The 27,507-nt window shown below is 39.3% G+C and overlaps 1 pseudogene; it reads right to left on the minus strand.

Moving 5' to 3' along the window:
- LOC105808280 overlaps nt 1-27,507 on the minus strand; it is a 42,126-nt pseudogene that overhangs the window by 4,000 nt on the left and 10,619 nt on the right.

Genomic DNA, 27,507 nt, shown 5'->3' on the forward strand with positions numbered 1-27,507 from the left:
AAAAAAAAAAAGAAAAAAACTCAATAAGATTCTCCACAGACTTGGGAAGCTGTTCCTAAAGTTACTATGATGTTTAAATGCACACAAATAGCCAAAACAATTTTGAAATGGGAATAAGATATTACACCTAGTAATTTAAGCAATACTCTGATTTGTGTGGATTTGCACAGGAAAGACAAATCAACTAAATAGAAGGTGAAGCCCCAAGTGTAAACGCAAGTTTTGTTTTGTATATGATGAAGGTGGCATTTCAAATTAGTGAGAAAAAGAATTAGCTATTGAATGAAACACTTTAGAAAAACTGACTATTCATTTCGAAGTTATACCAATCACAAAAATAAATCCCAGATGGATTAATGACTTCGGAATTTGTTTTATCTTCTAGATAAAGATGGTAGATTGAACATACACATTTATTTTTGCTTCTCCTTGAAAACCAATGAAAATGACAGCAAGAGGATTTCTGTTTCAAGAGCAAAATCCCACAAAGGCAAAGAAAATGAGAGGAGGCAACTGCAAAAGAATTTGAAAAGCTGGAAATCAGCTGGCCTGACTGAGTCCCATAAACACTGATTTTTACTAAAACCAGCAGAGAGGAAAGCTAAGGAATAACCTGGTTTCCCCCAAGAACCTTCAGCAACTGGAACACCAGGTATCTCTGAAAGTAAGAGTGAAGGCTGGGCTGAAAACAGGAGAATTTGTAGAAAGTGTATTTAAGAAATATTTAGGCCCCAGAGCTCCTCCTCTATTCTCTGCAGCTGCCAAGCCATTCCTTTGCCTACCTTGTCAAAAGAGTGGAGATTTGTTTTGTAGGGAGGCTGAAACAGAAGGTCTTTGGATTGCAAGATTCCAGGGACAGTTGAGGGCAAAGGGTACTTACAGAAAACAAGGGCACTAAATGAATATTTATGAGCTGAAAGCAGAGGCTCAGTCATGTCTCCTTCACCCTCTTCAGGACTCAGAAGTCTGGCTGCAATTATAATCTCCTAGCAGAAGACTGAGAGAGACTTTTCTGGAGCATCTGATCAGTCCAAGAAGAATGATCCAAAATTACTGACATTGGGGCATCTCCCAATGAGATGACCCAGCCTGATCTCCTTAGAATCAATTGACATGCTTCATCTATGGCTTAGAGCAGCAGTCCCCAACCTTTTTGGCACCAGGGACTGGTTTCATGGAAGACAGTTTTTCCATGGACCGGGGAGTGGGGGAAGATGGTTTCAGGATGATTCAAGAGCATTACATTTGCTGTGCAGTCAAACCTCTCTGCTAATGATAATCTGTATTTGCAGCCACTCGCCAGCACTGGCATCACTGCCTCAGCTCCCCCTCAGATCATCAGGCATTAGAGTCTCATAAGGAGCACACAACCTAGATTGCTTGCATGCACAGTTTATAATGGGGTTCTCACTCCTATGAGAATCTAATGTCGCTGCTAATCTGACAGCAGGCAGGGTTTATCCAGGGATATGAGCAATGCGGAGCGGCTATAAACACAGATGAAGCTTCACTTGCTTGCTCGCTGCTCACCTCCTGCTATGTGGCCCAGTTTCTAACAGGCCACAGACCAGTACCAGTCCGAAGCCTGGGGGTTGGGACTACAGACTTAGAGCATGGAGGCAGCTTATCAGTGCTCTAGTCTTAAATTTGAGTGGATATCCAAGAATTTCCAGACAGCTGAAGAAATCCTCTAATTGAAATGTAGAGACCAAAACAACAAACAAAAAAATAGTAATTTGGAGAGAATAAGCACTTTAAAATTAAAGAATAAAAAAAAATCTGCCTTAATATCCTCAGGGAATACAAGGAGATACTACATCAAGAACAAGAACAGGAAAATTTAAAAGAACACAAATGAGCTGTTGAAATTGAAGGCATGCTAACAAAAATAAACCTAATAGAATGGTTGGAAGATAAATTTGGAGAAAACTTCCAGGGAGTATAATGAAAAAAATAATAAAACTTTAAAAAGGAAACTAGGAAAGAAAGATAAAGAAAAAATAGAGCCTGTCTAGGAGCTCCAATATCCATATAATAGAAGTTTTAGAAAGAGAGAAAGCAAAGGGGAAGAAAGTCTTACCAAAACCAAAGATCATGTGTTTCCAGTGTGAAAGGGCCCAGGGAGTGCATATTTAGGAAATTTCAGAAAACTGAGGACAAAGAAAAGATCCTACAAACTTTCAGAGAGATATAAAAGATCACATACAAAGAATCAAAAATAAAAGCTATTTCACACCTCAGAAGAACAACAGTAGAAGCTAAAGACCAGTGGGGAAAAGCTTTCACGATTCTACAGGAAAGTGATTTCTAACTAGAATACTATACCCAGCCAAACTACCAATCAAGTAAGAGGGTAGGATAAAGACATTTTTCAGGCAAATAACTTTTCAAAAAATTTACCTCACACACCATGCCCCCCCACCCCAAATCTATATGATGACAATCTAGGATCTAGGAAGCAGGGATCCACCCTAGGAACAAAGGGAAGGGAATCCCCACAACTGTGGTGAAGGGAGGTCCTAGGATGCTATGCAGAACATCCCAAGTACAGCCTTTCTAGATGACAGCAGATCACAGATTTTGAGGATACAACCCCTATGGCCGGGAGTGGTGGTGGTGTATCAGTTTGGCATTATTTATCCAAATTTCAAATGCATGACCCTTTAGCCCAGCAATCTCACTTCTGAAAATTTATCTTGCAGAAAAATTCTAACACATGAAAAAGAGGTGTGTATAGAGTTATTCTTTGTTGTACTGCTTGTAACAAAAAAGAATTTAAAACAGGTTACATGTCCACCAATAAGAGAGTGAATATATGTGAAATATACGTGAAATAGAGTAGAATATTGTGTAGCTATGAAAAAGATTATATTTCTGTGCATTGATATTGAAAGATCTACATAGATACTATTCAGTGGAAAAAGTAAGGTGGAAAAGTGAGTGTACAATGTGCTACCTTTTGTGTAGAAAGGGGGGGATAATAAAATGTTTATATGTGCATACATTTTCATAAACATACCCTGGAAGGATATCAGAGATTAACATAAGTGGTTATCTCTATGGAATGGAAGGGGGACAGAAGGTAAATGGTAAACAAGGGCCCCAGGAACAAAATGTTTCACTACATACTTTCTTTATTGCTATTTTGTTTTTGAACCATGTAAATGTATTACAATACCCTTCAAAAGAAAAGCAGATAATACCTATTAAAAGACTCATTCCACACAGTAATTTGATAAATCTCACTCCAGGAGAGATTTCTCCAAGAGGAAATTGGTAGAATATCTGACATTTGAATATACTGACAGCAATTAATATAATTTGGAGAGAATCTAGGATAGTCTGGTGGTAGATTCTTTTTAAAACAAGCAATAAAAAAATGACAATTACTAACTTTAGGAAAATAAAAGGTGCGGAAAAGATAATTGATTATAGTATTGTCTCAGTTTAGCTGTAATAGGTATTTATATAGTATTAATGTAGATGTGGACATCGACCCACCTAAATTGCTATGTAACTGGTGGAGGGTGGAGGGATGGGAAGAGGGGATAGAGTCAAGAGAGAATTAAATCCACACCATCCAGAGTGGGAAGTCTGTATCTAATTCCTAAAACTGAAAACTCATACAGTAGCAATATAATCATGTGGTTTCCACATATAGAGGTAAATGTGAACAAAAGAGGTAGAAGACAGAATGAAGGATGGGGAATGAGGGCAGGGACTGCTGCTTTTGTAACAAGTCTTAAAGAACTGTTTGGCTCTTTAAATTATTTGATTATAATTTAAACAAAAGTAAAATCTTAAAAAAACTATAAGAATATTAAAAGTCCCCAGCAGTAACAAGTACTCCAATCTCCAACCCCTGCCTTGGGTGTCAATGGAGACAAGTGGGCAACTTGGATTTCTGCCTCATTTGGCAGTAATAAGGCAGTACTATCCACTCCCACTTTTGAATAGTGTCAGAGGAGGCCTGCTAAAACAAGACTTAAATAAGATGAGTCTTACAACATAATGCCCAAAATGTCCAGGATACAACCAAAAATCACGTGTCATACCAAGAACCAAGAAAATGTCAGCTTCAACGAGAAAAAACAATCAACAAATACCCATACCGAGATGACACAGTTGTTAAAATGATCTGATGAGGATTTTAAAGCAGCTATCATAAAAATGCTTCAATGAGCAATCATGAACCCACTTGAAACAAACAAAAAAAAATTGAGACTCAGCAAAGAAATAGAAGACATTAGAAAAAGGATGAAATGGAAGTTTTAGAGCTGAAAATTACAACAATTGAAACAAAAAACTCAGTAAACTAGTAGAAACTGTCCAATATGAGCAACAACAACAACAAAAAACATAGACTGAAGAAAAAAACTGAACAGAGCCTCAGGGGGGCTATCGACCTGTGGGGCTATAACTAAAGAGCTAACATTCATGTCATTGGAATTTCCAGAAGGAGGAAAGAGAGAGGCAGGGTGGAAAAGCATCTGAAGAAATGGCTAAAAATTCTCCAAAATTTGGCAAAATATATAAATCTATAGATTCAAGAAACTGAGCCAACCCCACACAGGATACCTCCCCCCACACACCAAATCCATGCTAAGACATGTCATAATCAAACTTCTGAAAACTAAAGACAAAGAAAACTTCTTGAAAGCAGCCAGAGAAAAACGACACCTTCAGGGAAAAAACAATTTGATGACTACAGAGTTCTCATCAGAAACCACAGAGGCCAGAAGGAAGTGTCACGACATTTTTCCAGTGCTGAAAAAATTGGCAGCCCATAATTCTATATCCAGAGAAATTATCCTTCAGGAATGAAGAGGAAATCAAGATCTTCTCAGATCAAGGAAAACTTATAAAGTTTGTCACCAGCAGATCTAAAGGAACGGCTAAAAGAGGTTTTTCAAATAAAAAATAAATGATAAAAGAAGGAATCTTGGAACATCAGAAAGGAAGAAAACAACAGAGGCAATAAAAATACGGTCAAGTCCAGTGGGACAGTGGAAGCATACACAGGAGCCTGTGCCTACCATTCCCAGCCTCTCTGTTGGCAGGTGGCATCCATGATGCCCCACAGACACAGGATTCTGGCAGACTCACAACACATGGGTGAGCAGCAAGACTCAGTGTGAGTCCAAGCACAGAATTGGTGCTGGGAAGCAGCCTGGGACTACATTTCTAAACCCCCACCAAAGGAATATGGGATATTTCTGGGATAAGGCTTCACCCTTTTTTTCTCCTATCTATTAATACTTTCTGGATGCAGAGGACTCTGAGGTTCTAAGGGATGGTGGAAACATAAGACATAGGATAGAAGGTGATGCTTACCAGAAACCCTTGCACTGGACTGTATTGTGTGTGAGAAATGGACTTCCAGTGCACTAAGCCACAGAAATGGTGGGGTTTTGTCGCTCCATAAATTAATATTACTATATTAGAGACAGAAATGGTCTCAGGAGTTTTGCAGGGCTCTGCCCTAAAAAAATATGTGAACAGGTTAGTTTGCATATCAAAAGCTGCTCCACCTCAGGAGGGCATCTCAAAAGGTCAGTAGCAGCTGCTTTCCAAGGTGACCCTGCAGTCTCAACCCCGCAGTTCTCACCTGCTTTGAAGGACAAAGCAAGGTCTCCATGGAACCATGGGATGAGAGCTGATCAAAGAGTGTCCGCCCAAGAGACAGAGAGACAGATACCTGCGGCTAAAAACAATTAGCCCAACAGACAGTTCCTGCTTGACTTGTGATGACCTGTCTCTATTTGCAATAACTAGATAAAGAAATATGGAGGCACAATATCTCTGTTTAACCCTTCTGTTAAGTGATAGCTTTATCTTAGAACTTAGAAGTTTGTCCTTGAAAGATTTTGTAACCAGAGTTAATTTAGGGATCTATAGAAGCCTTTGAAAGACTTTTAACCTAAAACGAACTACCTGTTATTATGTAAATCTGTTACCCCTGGCAACCGATCTCTGTACCTATAAATACTCCTGTGAAACTTTATTCTGGGCCTTGTGATTCATGGGGATATCGTAAGGACCCCTGAGTATCCCCGCTTTGCCTTTTATCTTTATAAATCTATAAAACTATACCTTCGTCTCTGTGTATTCTTTTATTTCTATTATTTTCCATTTTCTATTATTTTCTTATCCTTTGCAACAACCCCTACCTAAGGGACCTGATTTTTTGCTGGGAGCGTAGCCAACTCCCCACAGGGGTTTATTTGTTACTGCAACTAGTGTTTCCTTAGAGTTTTTGCAGAATTATAGCACATGACTTTTCCATTTAATAACTAATATTTAAATCTCAACTCGTTAATTTATTTTTATTTAATTTGCTCAGCAAATGTCTTATATGTATCTCTTTATGCAATTTATTTTATTTAATTGGTAATATGATATTTTATGATTATGTTTATGTACTTGTGCATATGTACTACATTTCATGTGTTCGAGATATTTGGCAATATACACTGGAAGAACAGTCTCATATTTCTATTAAAAATTAGAAAACAAGCTGGGCACAGTGACTCATACCTGTAATCCTAGCACTCTGGGAGGCTGAAACAGGAGAATCACTTGAACCCAGGAGTTTGAGGTTGCAGCGAGCTATGATGATGCCACTGCACTCTAGCCCAGGCAACAAAGCAAAAGTCTGTCTCCAAAAAAAAAAAGAAAGAAAGAAATGCACTAAAAATCATTTCTAAGAGGGAAGCTTATGGTGATAAACACCCAGACAAAGAAAAAAAGAAAGATGTCAAATAAACAACCTAACTTTAAACCTCAAGGAACTAGAAAAAGAACAATAAGTCCAAAATTAGCATAAGGAAGAAAATAAAAAGATCAGAGCAGGAATACATGAAATAGAGACTAGAAAAAAACAACAGAAAAGATCAACAAAAATAAGAATTGTTTTTTGAAAAGATAAAATTGACAAACTTTTGGCTAACATGAGAAAAAAGAAAATTCAAATTAATATAATCAGAAATGGAGGAGACATTTCAACTGATAGCACTGAAATACAAAGGATCTTGAGAGATTACTGCAAACAATTAAACACCAACAAATAGGATAACCGAGAAGAAATGTAAAAATTCCTAGACATATTACAATCTATCATGATGGAATCACAATGAAATATAAAATCTGAACAGACTAATGATGAGTAAGGAGATTGAATCAGTAATCAAAAATCCCCAAAAAGTAAAGCCCAAGACCAGATAGTTTGGTGAATTCTACCAAACATTTAGAGGAGAATTAATACCAATCCTTCTCAAATTATTCCCCAAAATTAAAGAAGTGGAAACACTTCCAAACTCATTTTTCAAGACCAGCATCACTCTGATACCAAAGCCAGACAAAGACAAGAAAAGAAAATTAAAGACCAATATTCCTGATGAACATACATGCAAAAATCTTCAACAAAATACTAGCCAACAAAATCAACAGCACATTAAAAGAATTATTCATCATAATCAAGTGGGATTTATGCCTGGGATGCAAGGATGGTTCAACATATGCAAATCAATAAATGTGATAAACCACATTAACAGAATGAAGGATTAAAAATTATATGATCATCTCAACAAAGCAGAAAAAGCATTTGACAAAATGCAACACCTTTTCATGATAAAAACTCTTGACAAATTAGACATGGAAGAAATGTACTTCAACATAAAGGCCCTTGCTATAGTTTGGATATGGTTTGTTCGTCCCCCTCAAATCTCATGTTGGAATCTGATCCCCAATGTTTGAGGTCAGGCTTAATGGGAGGTGTTTGGGTCATGGGGACAGATCAATTATGAATAGATTAATGCCCTTCCTGGGGGGCAGGGGTGAGTGAGTTCTTACTCTATTACTTCCCACAAGAGCCAGTTACCAAAAACAGCCTGGCGCCTCCTCCCTCACTCTCTTGCTTCCTCTTTTGCCGTGTGATCTCTATGCACACGTCCTCCACTTGGCCTCCTGCCACGAGTAGCAGCAGCCTGAGGCCCTCACCAGATGCTAACAGAATTGTAAGTGAAATAAGCCTTTTTTCTTTATAAATTACCCAGCCACAGGTATTCCATTTTGGAAACACAAAATAGACTAAGACAGCATATAAACAAGCCTTCGACTAACATTATGCTCAACGGTGAAAACTGAAAGCTTTTCCTCTAAGATCAAAAACAAAACAAGGATGTTCACTATCACCACTTCTCTTCAACATCATACTGGAAGTCCTAGCTGGAGAAATTAGGCAAGAAAAAGAAATAGAAGTCATCCTAATTGAAAAGGAGGAAGTAAAGTTGTCTCTGTTTGCAGATGACTTGATCTTATACATAGAAAACCTTAAAGACTCCACCAAAAACCTGTTAGAACTAATAAACAAATTTAGTAAAGTTGCAGGATAAAAAAAAAAATCAACATACAAAAATCAGTTGTGTTTCTATACACTAACAATGAACTATCTGCAAAAGAAATTAAAGAAATAATCCCATTTATGATAGTGTCAAAAAGAATAAAATACTTAGGAATAAATTTAACCAAGGAAGTGAAAGATCTGTACACTGAAAACTATAAAACATTGATTAAAAGAAACTGAAAAAGACACAAACAAATGGAAAGATATTCAATGTTTTTGGATCAGAAAAATTAATATTGTCAAGATGTTCATGCAACTCAAAGCAATCTACATATTCAATGCAATCCCTATCAAAATTTCAATGGCATTTTTTCATAGAAATAGAAAACATAACCCTAAGATTCATATGGAAACACAAAAGACCTCAAATAGTCAAAGCAATCTTGAGCAAGAAGAACAAAGCTGGAGGCATTACATTTTCTGATTTCAAATTATATTACAAAGCTATAGTATTCAAAACAGTATGGTACTGGCATAAAATCAGACAAATAGACTGATGGAACAGAATAGAGAGCCCAGAAATAAACCCATACATTTACATTCAATTAATCTTCAATAAGGCACCAATAAAACACAATAGGGAAAGAATAGTCTCTTTCATGAATGGTGTGGGGAAAACTGGATATCCACATGCAAAAGAATGAAATTAGACCTTTATCTTACACCATACACAAAAAACAACTCAAAATGGATTAGACTTAAATGTAAGACCTGAAACCATAAAACTCCTAGAAGAAAACAAAGGAGGAAAGCTCCTTGACAATGGTCTTAGCAATGGTTTTTTGGATGTGACATCAAAAGCACAGGCAACAAAAGCAAAACTAAACAGATGGTACTACATCAAACTACAAAGCGTCTGCACAGCAAAGGGAACAATCAACAAAATGAAAAGGCAATCTGCAAATGGGAGAAAATACTTGCAAGCTGAGTATCTGATAAGGGGTTTATATTCAAGATGTGTAAGGGACTCATACAATTTAATAGCAGAAAAACAACCTGATTTAAAAATGGGCAAAGGACCTGAATAGACATTTCTCCAAAGAAGACATAAATTGGCCAACAGGTATATTAAAAGGTGCTCAACATTATTAATTATGAGGAAAATGCAAATATTAATAAACACCACAATGAGATATCACCTCACAGCTATTAGGATGTCTATTATCAAAAAGTCAAAAGATAATCCTCATTAGTATAGTGGTGAGTAATGAAAAAGAAAAAGAAAAAAATATCAAAAGATAGCAAATGTGAGGATATGGAGAAAAAGGAACTCTCGCACACTGTTAGAGGGACTACAGATTGGTACAGTCTTTTTGAAAAATAATATGGAAGTTCCTCAAAAAGTTAAAAATATAACTATCACATGATCCAGCAGTCTCACTTCTGCATATACACCCAAAGGAAAAAAACAGGATCTCGAAGAGATATCTACATTACCAAGTTCATTGTTCATTGTTGCATTATTCACAATTGTCAAGATATGGAAACAACTTAAGTGTTCATTGGCAGATGAATGGATAAAGAAAGTGCGAGATATATGTTGTTTTCTCAAAGACGCCATGCTAGCTTTCTGTAGTGCTAAATACTCTTTTTTCAAATCCAGCCATTCACTCTTTGGTTGTACTGTTAATGCTATAATCTCTTCTCCCATTTTATCTCTTTATGTTTTTTCTTACGTTTCCTTTTTGTTTTTAGGAGAGCACCATCTTTTACACTTCCAGTATCCTTTTCATCTGCAGTAGAGACTTCTAAATCTCTGTTTTCTTTGGAAACTTCTGGAGTTTCTTTTTTAACGGTGTCTTTCTGAACCAGTTTCTTTACTTTTGATCTGGGAGTATCTTTAGAGCTACTTCTTCTCCTCTTCCCTGTTCTGACTTCAGGTAAGCTAATACTGCAACTCCCATTTTTTTCTTTTTCTTTGATGGTTGCTTTTGGGGTTCAGTAGTTTCTATTTCAGAGCCCTCAGATGTTGTTCTCGATCTTTTCATTTTACACTCACATTGCTTGTGTCCATATTTAACTCTTTTACTTGGACACTGTCTTCCTTCTTCACTCGGCCTTTCTTTTGTTTCTTTTTCTTTTCTTCAGCCACTCTTAAGGATGAAATGGGCTTATTTTTTACCGTCTTAGGAAATATGCCAGGTTTTCTTGGTGCTTCTTCTGGTGAGTTTTTAAGAAACTCAGCAGCTTTTGCTGCTTGTTCTTTTGTTTCAAATCCCACAAACGCAAATCCCTTTGGATCTCCAGTAGATTTATAATGTGGTATGCTTATATAAACAACATTGCCGCATGTCCCAGCTACGCTTGCAATCCAGCCGTGATTAACATTTTTGGGAAGTAACTCCACAGACACTGTCCCCTCATCCTCATGCTTTGATCTTTCGCCCAGAGGCTTTTTTCTCCTTCTAAATCCAGCTGTGCAACAGCTGACCTTTTCAAAGCTCTGACTATTAACTTCCCATCAGTGTCAATTTTTTCATTTTGTTAAAAGGCATGAGAAGTGATATGTCAACATATCCACCTCTAGATTTTTCTATCTGCTCTCGAAGAATCTGTCCTTGTGAAGACTTGCACCCTTAAACCAGAAGTCTACTTGCTTAGCAACATCTGCAGCACCCGTTTAACTCGAGACTGTTTCTTTTGTTTTACTTCCTTTTTCTTTTCCGTGCTTTCTTCTTCTTTTCTTGACTTCCACTTTCAGTTTCCATTCTCCATTCAATTCCCAAAACACAGGGTCTGGTACTGCATCCTCCAGCCCTTCCAGTCTTCTGATCCTTATAGTCGTGGTTACTTCCACGTCATAGAATGAATGACAGAAAGTGTGATATTAATACATACATATATATACATATAAATACTTTTTAGCCCTAAAAAGAAAGGAAATCCTGCCATTTACAACAAAGTGGATAAACCTGGAGGACATTAAGTGAAATAAGCCAGTCACAGAAAGTCAAATACTACATGATCTTACTTATATGTGGCATCTAAAAAAAGTTGCACTCACAGCAACAGAGAGTAAAAGAGTGGTTGCCAGGGGCTAAGGGGTGGGGGAGATAGGAAGATGTTAGTTAAAGGATACAAACTTTCACTTGCAAGATGAATAAGTTCTGAAGACCTAATGCGCAACATGGTGACTATAGTTAATAATAATGTATTGTGTACTTGAAATTTGCTAAAAGAGTAGATTTTAAGTGTTCTCACCACATCCGAAAAACTGCAACTATGCGACGACATGATGGATAGGTTAATTAGCTTGATTATGGTAATTATTTCACAATAATACATATATCAAAACATCACATTGTACACTTTAAATATATACAATTTTTTATCTGTCAATCATAGCTCAACAAAGCTAAAAAATAAAGATGTGTATATTTTTTAAAAAGTCATAAATTTGATTATATACAGATTTTAAAAAAGCTTCTGTGTGACAAAAGATACCATAAATAAAACTAAAAAGCAAGATAATAGATGGGAAGTAGAGACTTTTAGCATATATAACAGAGAATGGAGTGAGATCAAAACGCATAAAGCACTCACTCCTACCATTAGCGGGAAAAACACAAACAGCTCCCAATGATAGTGGCCAAGATCACATGTAGGGAAATCAGTCCAGATGGCCAATAAACATGCGGATAGATTACACCAGGGTGTGAGAAATGCAGACTAAGACAGTACTAAGATACCAGTGGAATAGAAATTGATTGGATGGTGAAATGTTGGTGAGAGGGTACAAAATTTTCCACTAAGATCCAGTATAAGGCAAGGAAGCCCACTCTTGCACTTCTACTCAACACAGTACTGGAAGTACTGGCAAGAGTAATCAGATAAGAAAAAAATAAAAGGCATCCAAATCAGAAAGAAAGGAGTAAAATTATCTCTATTTGCCGATGACCCAATCCTATATGTAAAAAAACCCCACAGATTCCACATACAAAAAAAACTGTTAGAACTAATAAATGAGTTCAGTAAAGTTGCAGGATACAAAATCAACATACAAAAATCTCTAGCATTTTTATATACAAATAACCACCTAACTGAAAAGGAAATCAATAAAACAATCCCACTTATGCTAGCATTAAAAAAAATACCTAGGGGGCCAGGTACGGTGGCTCATGCCTGTAATCCTAGCACTCTGGGAGGCTGAGGCGGGCGGATGGTTTGAGCTCAGGAGTTCGGAAACCAGCCTAAGCAAGAGCGAGACTCCGTCTCTACTAAAAATAGAAAGAAATTAATCGGACAACTAAAAATATATAGAAAAAATTAGCTGGGCATGGTGGCGCATGCCTGCAATTACAGCTACTCTGGAGGCTGAGGCAGTAGGATCACTTGAGCCCAGAAGTTTGAGGTTGCTGTGAGGTAGGCTGACGCCACGACACTCACTCTAGCCAGGGCAACAGAGTGAGAATCTGTCTCAAAAAAAAAAAAAGAAAAAAAAAAGGAATGAAGTACTGATTCATGCTACATGATGAACGTTGAAAACATTATGCTAAGAGAAGGAAGCTAATCACAAAAGACCATATATTAGATGATTCCATTCATATGAAATGTCCAAAATGGGCAAATCCAGAAACATTAAGTAGATTCATGGGTTCTGGGAGCTGGGAAGAGACAGAAATGGGGAGTGACAACTAAGGAGCATGGAATTTCTTCTAGGGGTGAGAAAAATATTCAAAAATTGATTATGGTGATGATTGCACAACTTTGTGAATATAGTACTAAAAACTGTTGAACTGCACATTTTAAAATGGTGAATATGATGATAGTGTGAGGTATAGCTCAATAAAATGTTACCAGGCAGAACAAAACAAAACCACTCTACGATAGAAGAATAAAGAAGTGCCAGTGAGGAAAACAAAAAAAAAGAAAGAAAAGGAAAAAAAGAGAGGCCATATTAGCCCTGGGGGTGGGAACAGCTTGAAGAGGAGGTGCCCTTTGAACTGGTCTTGCAGGGTGAGTGGCTGTCTGGAAGGCAGCGAGGCGGGGCCGAGGGTAATCCAGACTGTCGGCACAGCAGGCGCAGAGATGGGAAAGCCCAGGGTGTGCTGGGGCGCCCTGAGGAGGTCGGACTGGCCCAGGAAGAAGGAGTGGGATCCTCCACCTTGCATCCCTCCACCCCAGCCCTGGGCCCGCAGGGCAGGTGGCAGCGGGCGCCGGCTGGTCCCATCTGGCTGCCGGTGGGCTAATATGTCAGGGGGGTCACTGTCAGGGGACCTGTCCCGCAGTGGCCCATACACTGTGTTTGCAAGGCTCACTAGGAGAGAGGCAGGCTGCTGCTAAGTTTCACTTTCCTGGAATTCTGAGATTTGAGTTCATGATGAGAGGCCACTGGATTAAAGCAATCGGAGGGAGTACGTAATGAATCACTATCACGAGGATGCTATTAACATAAACACAGTAAAAGGAAAATAAAACTGCAACCAGTGATTGTCAGTGTTCAACATAAGCAGTGAGCTGGCCTGGGCTGGCTCCAGGGACCTGCTAAGGGGCTTTCCTGGAGACGACGGGAAATTCCCTTGTCCGTGGGACTTTCGGATCAAGCTTTCTGTTCAACCAACTGGGGTGTGAGATCTGAGTAACAAGCCCTGCCCCCAGGGACCAGGTCACCTTGTCACCTGCCCTCCCATTACACGCAGGGCTCAGTATGCTGTCCACAGTGGGGCCTCCATCAGCATCATCTCCTAATTGACACCCCTGTAGCCGCCCCCCAATCTCCCGCCTGCATGCAGAGGCCTCCCACCCGCTGATAAGCTGTTTAGGAAATTCCACTTGGAAAAAGTCCACAGGCAGAGGCCGGGGGTTGGGGGAGATGATTCCAGAGCCTGGTGGCAGGGGAAAGAGAGCCAAGCACGCCCCGTCCTCTATCGACCTGCATGCCAGATCAGTGTCTGCTGCTGGTGTCCTGCTCCCCAATCCCTTCCTGTGAAGGAAGGCACCCTGGGGTCCGCTCATTAGCCTGGAGGCGGTGCCTCTGTGGCTTTCTGGTAAAACCAGCCTGTCCTTCTCAGATCTACATGAAGTAGCGGGGGCCCTAGCAGGTGGGAATATTCTCATTTTACAGCCAGGACAACTGAGGCTCAGAGACTGACTTGGCCAAAGCCACACAACAGTCTGTGGTATTGTTGGGACTAGATCTGGAATTGCTGGATCCCAGCCAAGAGGCCCTTCTTCTTCAGGCTAAGCCGCTTACAGCTGGACATGGATGCAGATCACCCAGATGGTCCCCAGGCCTGACAAAGTTCCCAACAAAAAAGGGGCAATTTGGACACGAAACAGTGAGTGGAATGGAAAGACTGACTATGAGTGGGGAGCCCTTCTGAATCTCCCTCCCCGGCCCTGACCACCTCTCTGGCTTTCTCTCCAGGAGCCCTGACTCCCTCTGATCCTCTTGGATTGTCCTGACTGCAGAGAGGATCAAATGCACTTTGGTTCCTCACCTGTCCCCTCAGAGTGTGTGAGTCCCAGGTTTGACAGGGACTTGACTACCCCCAAGAGCCATGAGCTCCCTAAAAGGAGGAACCCAAGTGTCACAGTATGCTTTCTGCTGCTGTAAGAGAATATCGCAAACTGGGTAATTTATAAAGAATAAATGTTTTATTTGGCTCACAGTTCTGGAGGCTGGGCAGTCCAAGAGCATGGCGCTGGCATCTGGCTCAGGTCTTCTCGTTGCACCATTCCATGGCAGAAGGCAAACGCACGCACAAGACAGAAAGAAAGTAGGAGCCAAACTTATCCTTTTATCAGGAGATAACTAACCCACTCCTGTGATAACAATATTAATCCATTCACGAGGGCAGAGCCTTCCTGACCTAATCACCTCTTAAAGGTCCCACCACTTAATACTGTCAAAATGGCAGTTAAATTTCAACATGAGTTTTGGAGGAAGCATTCAAACCACAGCACCAAGTGTTATCTTGGAGAACATAGACTGCCCTGTCTTTCCCCAGAGGGAGACTGAAGAGGATGTGATCCTTGGCTACAAGGGGAAGGCAAGTCCTTGGGTTACCCTAAGGTAGAATCCCTTTCTTAACATTTGTGAGGAAGGGGGCCCTTGTGGTCAGGGTCCCATATTTGCATAGCAAATGGATGTTCTCCCAGCCACAAGAAGATATCAAGACGGTGTGTGTCCTCTTAGGGGGATGGACTGGGGGCTGCCCCCTGAGAGGGTGGAGGCTGGCTTTTTCAACCCTAGAAATCTGATTCTGTCCACATGCAGTGGGTGTGGCCATCTCTGCAGAGTGGGCCACTGATCACCACTACTCACAATAAAGCCAGTAGAGACCTGTGTGAAACAACCTGAATACCTGTGGCTGCCATAGAGCGGCCTGGCTCAGACTTGTGCTCTGGGGAGGAGCTGACAGTCCCAGTGTCCCCCCCGTACCACCCCCTCAGTCTTGCTGAGGACATGTTTCCCACAGGCTGCTCCCAGCCTTTGACACAGGGGTCCCAGGTGGGAGAACGAGGAACATGGTGGAGGTACCAAAGCAGGCCCTTTCCTGTAGGATGCAGGAATCCTGTCATGGTGACATGGGCTGGAGGATTCCTCCTGAGCCTGGCCAAACCATTTTTAGAACTGTCCCAGACCCTTCAGCCCAACTCTCCTTCCTTCCCCTGTCCTTTCCCAGGCACCGGAAGGCTCTCCCCACCTTCTCCAGCTCATGCTTTTTTATCCTTAATCAGCAATTCCCCCAGTAAATGTCTCATATGTCTAACTGTGTCTTGGCATCTGCCTCTGGAAAGACCCAACTCCTACAGTGCCCATCAACAGGAGGCTGCATGAGTTGCAGTGAGGTCGCACAACAAACAAGCCAGAGCTTGTCATATAGACAAAGCTCAAAAATATCACGTTAATTAGCAAAAGCATATTGCAGAAGGATACTTCAGATAAAGCCCTGCTCCAGCCCAACAGCTATTCTAAGCACTTTACGTGTAGTTATGCGTTCGGTACTCACACCAACACTCATCATCATCCCCATTTTGCAGATGAGAAAACCAAGGAAAATCTCCTCACCTTGCCTCAGTTTCCTTATCTGTAAGATGGGGATGATAATAAAGCTTCCTTCCTTCATTGGATACTGCGGGCAGTAAATGAATATAAAACATTGAGTATTGTGCCTACCACACAGTTAACATCTTTCATCATCATTCTTTGTTTAAATTTTTATTTATTTATTTATTTTTTATTTCAGGATATTATAGGGGTACTAATGTTTAGGTTACATATATTGCCTTTGTCCCACACAAATCAGAGCTTCAAATGTGTCCATCCTCTGGACGGCGTGTACCGCACCCATTAGGTGGGTATATACCCATCCCCTGTTCCCCGCTCCCACCTGCCCAACACCTGATGAATGTTACTACTATAGGTGCACTTAAGTGTTGGTCAGTTAAGTCAGTTAATACCAATTTGATGGTGAGTACATGTGGTGCTTGTTTTTCCATTCTTGTGATACTTCACTTAGTAGAATGGGCTCCAGCTCTATCCAGGATAATACAAGAGGTGCTAGATCACCATTGTTTTTTGTGGCTGAGTAGAACTTCATGGTATACATATACCACATTTTATTAATCCACTCATGTATTGATGGGCACTTGGGTTGTTTGCACATCTTTGCAATTGTGAATTGTGCTGCTATAAACATTCTAGTGCAGACGTCTTTTTTATAGAATGTCTGTTGTTTTCCTTTGGGTAGATGCCCAGTAATGGGATTGCTGGATCAAATGGTAGATCTACTAACTGATTGATTCTGTTTTCCTTTCTGGGGGCCACACCCCCCTTGGATATTTAATTGCTATTGCTGTGGTGTCTGTATCTCTCTCGTGGTTTTCTCTGGCTCCCAAGTCCTTCATGCCAAAGAGCTGACGAAGGGTAATGGGAAGAGACGGAATGTGTGGGAGGGGTCATGACCTGACCGTGAATTCTGCAGTTGAATGGGTGTCAGAGCACCAGATCCTCACAGTGGAGAGAGCTCGTTTGTGTGCTTTCTGGGTGAGGAAAGCAGGGGGTGCCCAGGGCCAGGAGGGGAGGCTGCCAGGTGGGCCGGGGACAACCTGTGCCCACCCCTGAGGTTGGGGGCCCACAGGAGGGAAGGAATGACAGCATAGCACTAGTGTGCACCAGGTCCTTTCCATTTGAGCCCTCATTTCATCTTCACAACCACCCCATTTTCTGAAGGAGAACTGAAGTCACTGGAGGAAGAGTGGTAGGAGCCACAGCAGAACTCAGGTCCATCTGGCTCCAAATGAAGTTAGTGGTGGTGTTGTTTTAGAGACAGGGTATCACTCTGTCCCTCAGGCTGGAGTGTAGTGGTGTGATTTTGGCTCACTGCAGTCTCAAACTTCTGGGCTCAAATGATCCTCTTGCCTCAGCCTCCTGAGTAGCTGGGACTACAGACGCATGCTACCATGCCCAGCTAATTTTCCTTATTTTTTGTAGAGACAGAGTCTCACTATGTTGCCCAGGCAGGTCTGGAACTCCTGGCCTTAAGTGATCCTCTCATCTCAGCCTCCCAAAGTGCTGCAACACAGGTGTGAGCCAAAGCACCCAGCCTCCAAATGAAGTTTTGATTCCTGCCCAGTGACTAGAAACCAGGCTATCTGGCTTTGGGGCTTTCCCTGGGGACACCACATGGTCCTTCTTGATCTAATCCACCATATTGGCTGCAAGGACCACGCAGAAGGCAGTCTTCTGGGAAACAGCCAGTCAGGGGCCATTTCCATAAGGCTTCCTGGGTCTGCTTGTTCACTCTGGAATAGCAGAAATTTAGGATTGCTATTTTAAAATAAAAACATCATTTGCTTTATGTCCTCATCTCTAGGGATTTCCAGATCCAACCTTGACCAAGTTCTGATAAAATATGAACAAAGACTAGGTGGAAGCTCAGTGGGGAGCAGGGGAGATACTTTATCCTAAACGACAAAATGCACGTCCATACTGTGTGCAATTGCTGTCCGATTCCTCTCAGGTAACCTCTGTTTTCACTCTGCACTTACTTTGAAGCAGGATTTGTCCCTTTTGAGATTCTTCCAGAAGAAAATCTGCACTGAAAGCATAGGTGAGAGATGCAGATTTGACTGAAGATGCCAGAGCCTGTTGAGGAATGTTCTGCACATGCTTCGCTCCTGCCTCACAGCTCTGCCACGTCCCCTCTGCTTGGCTGTGTCGCCATCTAGGGGATCTGCTCCTTCTCCTTCCCCTGACATCGACCTTGCTGGCTCCAGGCTTCAACACCATGGTTTTCCCTTCCCCTAACCTCCACGTTCCTCCCTCTTTCTCACGCAGAGTTTCATTAGCCAAACCTGTGTCACCACATCCATCTTCCTACCCAACGACAAGGACGTCCTGTTACCTAGAGCAATACTTTTAAAAGCGATAGTGGCCATTTCAATAAATGAAGAAAAATGCTTGACAAATTTCAACATGCATTCATGGTTTTTAAAAATCTCTCAGAAAACTAGGAATAGAAAGAAACTTCAATCTGATAAAGGGTATCTCTGAAAAAAATCTGCAGCTAACATCATAGTAAATGGTCAAAGACAAAAAGATAATTTCTATTCAACATTGTGCTGGGGATGCGGTGGGGGCAGTATCCTAACGTAACCCATAGAAGAAGGCTCCCCCCAAAAAAGGGAAAAAAGGATAAAAAGTAAAAGAGAGGCATAGACATTGGAAAGAAATAGTGAAACTGTCTTTTTTCCTAAGACAACGTGATTATGTATAAAGTTCCAAGGAAGCTACAAATATGTAAATTCAGCAAAGTCACAGGATACAGCGTCAATACAAAAAATCAATTCCAACAAAAATCAATTGTGTTTATATATACTAGCAATGAACTATCTGAAAATGGTATTAAGAAAACAATTCCATTTGCAATAGCATCAAAAAGAATAAAATATTCTGGAATAAACTGAACAAAAACAGTGCAAGATTTGTACACTGAAATCTACAAAACATAATTGAAAGGAATTAAAGAATATCTAAATAAGTGGAGAGACATCTGTGTCCCTGGATTGGAAGACTTAATTTGCTACGATGGCAATACTCGCCAAACTGATCTATAGATTCAACAAATTTCTCACTGGCTATTTCGCAGAAACTGAAAAGGTGATTCTAAAATTTATGTAAAAATTCAAGAGATCCAGAATAGCCGAAACAATCTTAAGAAGGAAGAACAAAGTTAGAGAACTCACATTTTCTGATTTTAAAAGTTATTACAAAGGTGCAGTAATCAAGGCTGTGTGTGTTGACACAAGGCTAGTCATATAGATTGATGGAATAAAACTGAAAGTCCAGAAACAAACTCTTACATTTATGGTCAAGTGATTTTTGACAAGGGTGCCAAAACAGTTCAATGGAGGAAAGAATAATTTTTTCAACAAACGCTGCTGGGACAGCTGGATAGCCATATACAAAAGAATGAATTAGGATTCCTACATATGCAAAAACATACACAAAAATTAATTCAAAGTGGATCAAAGACCTCACTGTAAGAGCTAAAACTATAAAACTCTTAGAAGAAAGTAGAGGAGTAAATCTTCATGACCTTGGATTACGGAATGGCTCTTAGCTATGACACCAAAAGCACAAGCAACAACAAGAACAGCAAAATTTAGAAAAATTGTTCTTCATCAGAATTAAACATTTTTGTGTATTGAAGGACACTATCAATAAAGTGAAGAGAAAACTCACAAAATGGGAGAAAATATTCACAAATCATATACCTGATAAGAGTCTAGCATCAAGAATACATTAAGAACTCCTATAACTCAGAAAACAAAAAGATAAACAACCCAGGTTTTAAATGGGCAAAGGACTTGAACAGATATTTCTCCAAGGAAGATACACAAATGACCAAGAAGCACTTGAAAAGATGCTCAACATCATTAGTCATTAGGGAAAAAGCAAATCAAAACAACAATGAGATGCCATTTTATGTACACTAGGTTGGCCATAAATAAAACAAATCAAAGCAAAAACAAAATGACAAATGTTGGCAAGGATGTGGAGAAATTGGAACCCTTGCGCATTGTTGGTGGGAACGTAAAATAGTGCAGCCACTATGGAAAACAGTATGATGGTTGCTCAAAAACTTAAATATTATCATATGACCCAGCAATTCCATTTCTAGATTTATACCCAAAAGAATTGGAAACAGGTACTCAAACAAATACTTGTACATGAATGCTCATAGCAGCACTATCCACAATAGCCAAAATATGGAAACAACCCAAATGTTCATCAACAGATGAATGGGTCAACAAAATGTGGTATGTATAGACAATGGAATATCATTCATCCATAAAAACGAACGACGAATCACAACGCAAACAATACAATTAAAACAAAAAGACATGGAAAACTTGAAAGTAAAATGGTGGAAAAATATACACCAGTTAAGTAGGAAGCTGAGGTGGCCATCTTAATATAAAATAAATCAGAATTCCAGGCAAAGAAGGAACTTATATACTGATAGGAAAAAAAGCAATAGAACAAGAAGACAAATTTATCATAAACCTAAATACACCCAAGAAATATACTCTTAAGATATATCAAGCAACAAGTGACAGAACCATAGGAAGGAAATAAAATCAGTATCTATGATTAGAGATTTTAACACATTCCAAATAACAAATAACAATATATTTCTAAGTGACTTTTAGGTTAAAGAGGAAATTATAAAAGTCGGAAGTATTAGAACTGAATGATAATAAAAACAATGCTTCTCAAAATTGGTGGGACACAGCTAAAGCTGTACACAGAAGGAAATTGTAACTTTAAAGACCATTCATTAGGAAACAAGAAAGGTTAAAAATAAATGAGCTAAATGTTCCACTCAAAAAGCTGGAAAAGAACAAAAAAGCATACCAAAGAAAGAAAAATGATTGGAAATAATAAAAATAGGGGCTGAAAACAATGAGATAGAGAAGGCTAATAAAAACTTAAAACTGATTCTTTGGGAAGACTAATGTTGTCTTTGGCAAGACTGATCAAGAAAAACAGAAAATTCAGAAAATATATGGGAAGAAAAGGGAAAATAAGATATATTATAGAAGAGAGATGTGAAAAATAATAAAGGAATAATACAAAAAAGAATACATTAATAAACTAGATGAAATGGATATATTTTTAGAAAAAATATGAAATGGCAAAGTGACAAGAAGAAATAGAGAATTTGAACAGAACAATAAGTCTTTTAAAAATAGAAGTAGTAGGCTGGGTGCAGTGGCTCATGCCTGTAATCCTAGCACTCCAGGAGGCCAAGGTGGGAGGATCGCTTGAGCTCAGGAGTTTGAGACCAGCCTGAGTAAGAGTGAGACGCCGTCTCTACTAAAAATAGAAAAATTAGCCTGATGTGGTGGTACGCATGCCTGAAGTCCCAGCTACTCAGGAGGCTGAGGCAGGAGGATGGCTTGAGCCCAGCAGTTTGAGGTTGCAGTGAGCTAGGCTGACGCCACGGCACTCTACTCAGAACAACGGAGTGAGACTCTGTCTCAAAAAAAAATAGAGATAGTATACATAAATCCCTCCTTCTACAAAGGGCCAGTTGATTTTACATTGAGTGCTTCCAAAATTTCAAGAAACATTAAAATTTTATAACGTAGCTCCAGAAAATAGAAAAATTGCCAAATCTTCTCAGTTAATTTTATGAGGCTAATATAATCTTGATTCCAAATTGTTTAAAGACAGCACAAGAAAATTATGTGATTATTTCACTTAAAAATGTAAATGCAAAAATATAAAATAAATGTTATCTAACTGAATTCACTAGTGCATTTTAACAAGATACATGATTGATGCGGTAGAATTTACCCTAGAAATGCATTCAACATCAAAAAATGTACCAGTGTAATTCACCATATTAATAAACTAAAGTAGAAAATATATTACCTCTATGTAGAAAAATCATTTAATGAAGTTCAACATAATTTATGATTAAAAACTCTGAGCAGGCCGGGCGCGGTGGCTCACGCCTGTAATCCTAGCTCTCTGGGAGGCCAAGGCAGGCGGATTGTTTGAGCTCAGGAGTTCGAAACCAGCCTGAGCAAGAGCGAGACCCCATCTCTACTAAAATTAGAAAGAAATTAATTGGACAACTAAAAATATATAGAAAAAAAAAATAGCCGGGCATGGTGGCGCATGCCTGTAGTCCCAGCTACTCGGGAGGCTGAGGCAGGAGGATCGCTTGAGCCCAGGAGTTTGAGGTTGCTGTGAGGTAGGAAGATGCCACGGCACTCTAGCCCGGGCAACACAGTGAGACTCTGTCTCAAAAAAAAAAAAAAAATCTGAGCAAAATAAAAATAAAAAGGAACTCTCTAAATTTGATAAAAGTTATAATATCAAAACCTACAGCATACAATAAACATAATGAAGAAATTTTACATGGACTTTCTTGAAGATCAGTAACAATTTTGACCAAAAGCATTAAGAAAAAATAAAAAGAAATAAAATTAGTAAGAATCGGAAGGGAAGAGAATAAACTATCATTTGTAAATAGCATGACATCTTCCTAGAAAAAACAAATCAAGGTGGGGCGTGGTGGCTCATGCCTGTAATTCCAGCACTCTGGGAGGCCGAGGCAGGAGGATTGCTTGAGCTCAGGAGTTGACACTAGCCTGAGCAAGAGCAAGACCCTATCTCTACTAAAAACAGAAAAAATTAGCCGGGTGTGGTGGCACGCACCTGTAGTCCCAGCTACTCGGGAGGCTGAGGCAGGAGGATTGCCTGAGTCCAGGAGTTTGAGGTTGCTGTGAGCTAGGCTGATGCCACGGCACTCTAGCCCAGGCAAAAGAGTGAGACTCTGTCTCAAAAAAATAAATAAATAAAAAAAATAAAGTAAAGTAAAATAAATAAATGAATAATGGTGTGTTAAAAAAAAAAAAATCAATAGACAAACTTTTAGGACTAGGAAGCATCTTTAGCAGCTGTTAAGAAACTTGCTGTATTCAAGAGCAACCTGTGTTGGCAGTAGTCAACTAAAAGTTTTAATAAAAATAAGATACAGTTTTAAATATTCACAAAATCATAAAGTATCAAGGAATTAACCAAGAATATATGAGATCTGTATGGAAAACACTGTAAAACTTTAATAGGCCAGGCACGGTGTAAGTAATCCTAGCACTTTGGGAAGCTGAGGTGGGAGGATTGCTTGAGGCCAGGAGTTTGAGCCAGCTTGAATAACATAGCAAGACCCCGTCTCTTAAAAAAAAAAAAAATTAGCTAGGGCAACATAGCAGGACTCCATCTTTACAAAAAATAAAAAAATTAGCCAGGCATGGTGGTGCACGCCTGTGATCCTAGCTACTTGGGAGGCTGAGGCAGGAGGCTTGCTTGAGCCCAGGAATTCGGGGTTGCAATGAATTATGAGTGCACCACTGCACTCCAGCCTGGGTGGAGACAGAGGAAGACCCTGTCTAAAAAAAAAAAAAAGAAAAGAAAAAACTTTAATAAAGAACATATATGGATGCTTGTTGATTTATCTCAATAAACCTATTGTTGACTGAAAATATTGATTGTAAGTTGAAAATGCATTTAATACACCTAACCTACTGAACATCATAGCATAGCCTAGCCTACCTTAGATGTGCTCAGAACACTTACATTAGCCTGCAGTTGGGCAAAATCATCTGGCAACACAGTCCATTGTAGAGTATAGATTGTTTACCCTCATGATACTGGCCTGACTAGAGGCTGTAGCTCATCACTGCTGCCCAGCATTGAGAGAGGGTATAATATTGCTAGCAGGAAAAGATCAAAATTTGAAGTATGGTTTCTGTTGAATGCATATCACCATGGTAAAGTTGCAAATTGTACGTCAAGCCATTGTAATCCAGTGATTGTCTGTAATGAAGATGATCTGAATAAATGAAAAGACATACATACTCTTGAATGGGACAGTTTAAGCTTATAAATATCAATTCTCACAAATTAATCTGTAAATTCAATACAATTTCAATACAAATTCCAGTTGAATTTTTTTAAAAAACCTGATAAACTAGTTAAATAATGTCCCCCTGAAATTTGTGTCCTCCCAGAACCTCAGAATGTGACCTTAAAAAATAGGGTCTTGGCCGGGTGCAGTGGTTCACACCTGCAATCCTAGCACTTTGGGAGGCCGAGGCGGGAGGATCACTTGAAGCCAGGAGTTTGAGGTTGCAGTGAACTATGATGATGCCACTGCACTCCACCCAGGGTGACAGAGACTCTGTCTCAAAAAAAAAAAAAAATAGGGTCTTTGCAGATGTAATTAGTTAATATGAGTTCATACTGAGTTAGAGTAGGCCCCAGATCCAAAGGCTGGTGTCGTCCTTATAAGAAGGCCATGTGGAGACTGAGGCAGGAATGGGAGCAACACAGCTTCGTGCTGAGGAACACGGAGGAATGCTAAGCAGAGGCAAGGAAGAATTCTTTCTTAGAGCCTTTGAAGGGAACGTGGCCCTGCTGACACCTGATTTCAGAATTCTGGCCTTTGAACTCTGAGAGTATAAATGTTTGTTGGTTTAAGCTACCACATTTGTTGTACTTTGTTATGGCAGTGCTAGGAAACTAACACACTTAACTCTGAAGTTTATCTGGGAGACTAAAGATCCACAGGTAGCTAAAACACCCCACCAGATACACAACTAAGAACAGTTTAATGCTAGAACAAGAACCGTCAAATAGACCACAGAACAGAACAGAGGGAAAAGAGACAGACCTGTGTACTCACGAACGTTTTGTACTGATTGTCTAGTATTTGGTTTTGAGAAATGGACTCGGTATAGAAAAAAATAAAACTGAATCCCCTTCTGGGAAGAGGCTTAGATAAATAAATAAAAAGAAAACTGAATCCCTATCTAAAACTATATTAAACATTTGTACTCCAGATGGAATAAAGATCTACATCTATAAAACTAATAGAATAAAATATAAGAGAACATCTTTTGGGACTTAGGAGTATGGAAAGACAAAACTTCAAAACCAGAAATTATAAAGAAAAAAAACTGATAATTTTGGCTATATCGAATTTAAAGATTTCTGCTCAACCAAAGGCCTCATGAACAAATTTAAAAGACTGATGAAGAATTGGGGGAAGATATTTGCAATTTCTAGGGGCCAACATCTAGAATGTTAGTCTAGAACAGCACTGTCCAGTAGAACTCTCTGCAGTGAGGGAAAGGTGTTATCGCTGTTGTGTCCAATAGGTTATTACCAGCCTCATGTGGCTACTGAGCACTTGAAATGTGGCTAGTGTGAGCTGGGAACTGAATTTTAATTTTGTATTAATTTAAATTTAAATAGTCATATTTGACTACTGATTGCCTTATGGGACAGCGCATGGCTAGGATATACCAGAAGCTCCTACAAATCATCAAGAACAAGATAGAAACCACAACAGAAAAATAGGCAAAGGACATATCCAATTATCCAAACAGTAAACCCCAGAGACTAATAAACATAAGAAGGGCTGCTCAAACAATTGGTAATCAGAAAAGGGCAAATTAAAACAGCAATGAGGAAATTACCCCACAACTACAAATTGACAAAAATTAGAAAGCTGGATAATACAATTATTGTTGAGGTTGTAGGGATACATGAACCCTCAGGCACTGCTGAGGGTAGATATACACAAAACAACCTGAACGGATTTTAAAAACATACTGTTGAAGGAAAAAAATAAGAAGCAGAGTTAAATATATAATGCAATATTATTTTCGTAAACTCAAAATGCATACACACAAAACACATTGGCTAGACAATATGCAACAGGCTACACATTAAACACACGGGAGTAGTAGCCTATGGGAGGAATAGAAAGGGGAGTTGGGGGTAAATTTGAATAAATATATTAATAAAACAGGAGAAGGACCTTGCATGGAAAACGATAAATCAATTAATGAAAAAAGATTTCTTAATCCCTTATCATATATAACCCTTATTAAACAAAATTATGGGGCACTATTGTTTTGGACTGAGGCCCTGCACTAGGCCCCAACAGACCACACCAAACCAAAGTGGAGTCACCCATGCTAAATGCCACATAATCAAACTGAAACTTCACAGAAGCAAATAGATCCCCAAACAGATCCGTTTTTCCTGAAAACAGGAGATTCCAGTCTACCTGAATCAGCGTAATAAGGAAGTCCCCTCTGCTTTGACCCTTACAAAAAAGAAACCTGAAGTAACCTCATGTTAACCAATCAGCTTTTTTCTATTGCTGTTTCCTTATTCCCAGCCTATACAATCCAATGTTCTGCTATAGCCCAGGGGGAGCCCCCATTCTGTTTTGTAGAGTGAAGGCAGCCCCATTCATGAATCGTGAATAAAAGCCAATTAGATCTACAACTAAATTTGTTATAATTTTGTCTTTTGACACACTTAATCCAAGACAGTAATTTCAATGTGTTTACAACGTAAGTTTATCATACGAAACGGCAATGGTTAATAGGTTACAGGAACTTGCATTTGTATTTTAGAGTTAAACTGTGATTATTATAGTTCATAATATTTAACCCACTGACGATGACATCACTGACTTTGGTATAATCAACCCAACCAACATAAACTATGTAGACTCCAGGAGTAGGTTAATTATTTCTTTCTTGCAGGAGTTTATGCAAATTTTAAAAATAAGTGATCTGACTCACAATGCAAAAATCTCTTTCATGACACTATGACATGGAAAAGACAACATAAATGGCTTTTTTCATTGTTAGTTTTTTTATTTAAATGGCCTTTTTTATTGCGTTAAAAAATTTATAGGACATAAAATTTACCATTTTAAACATTTCTAAATGTAGTTCAGTGGCATTAAATACTTACATACTATTGCACCACCATCACCACTATCCATTTTTAGAACTTTTTCATCATTCCAAACTGAAACTCTGTACCCATTAAACAGTAATTCCCTGCTCTCACCCACTAACAACAATTCTTTCTGTCCCAGTGGATCTGTCTATTCTAGATATTTCATATCAGTGGAATCATGTAATATTTGTCCTTTTGTATCTGGCTTATTTTATCTAGCATAATGTCTTCAAGGTTCATCCGTGTTTGTAGCATATGTCAGGATTTCATTCCTTTTTAAGGCTGAATAATATTCCATTGTATGGATATACAA

This window comes from Propithecus coquereli, unplaced genomic scaffold (genome assembly GCF_000956105.1).
Source record: "Propithecus coquereli isolate 6110/MARCELLA unplaced genomic scaffold, Pcoq_1.0 Scaffold171, whole genome shotgun sequence".
Taxonomy (NCBI): domain Eukaryota; kingdom Metazoa; phylum Chordata; class Mammalia; order Primates; family Indriidae; genus Propithecus; species Propithecus coquereli.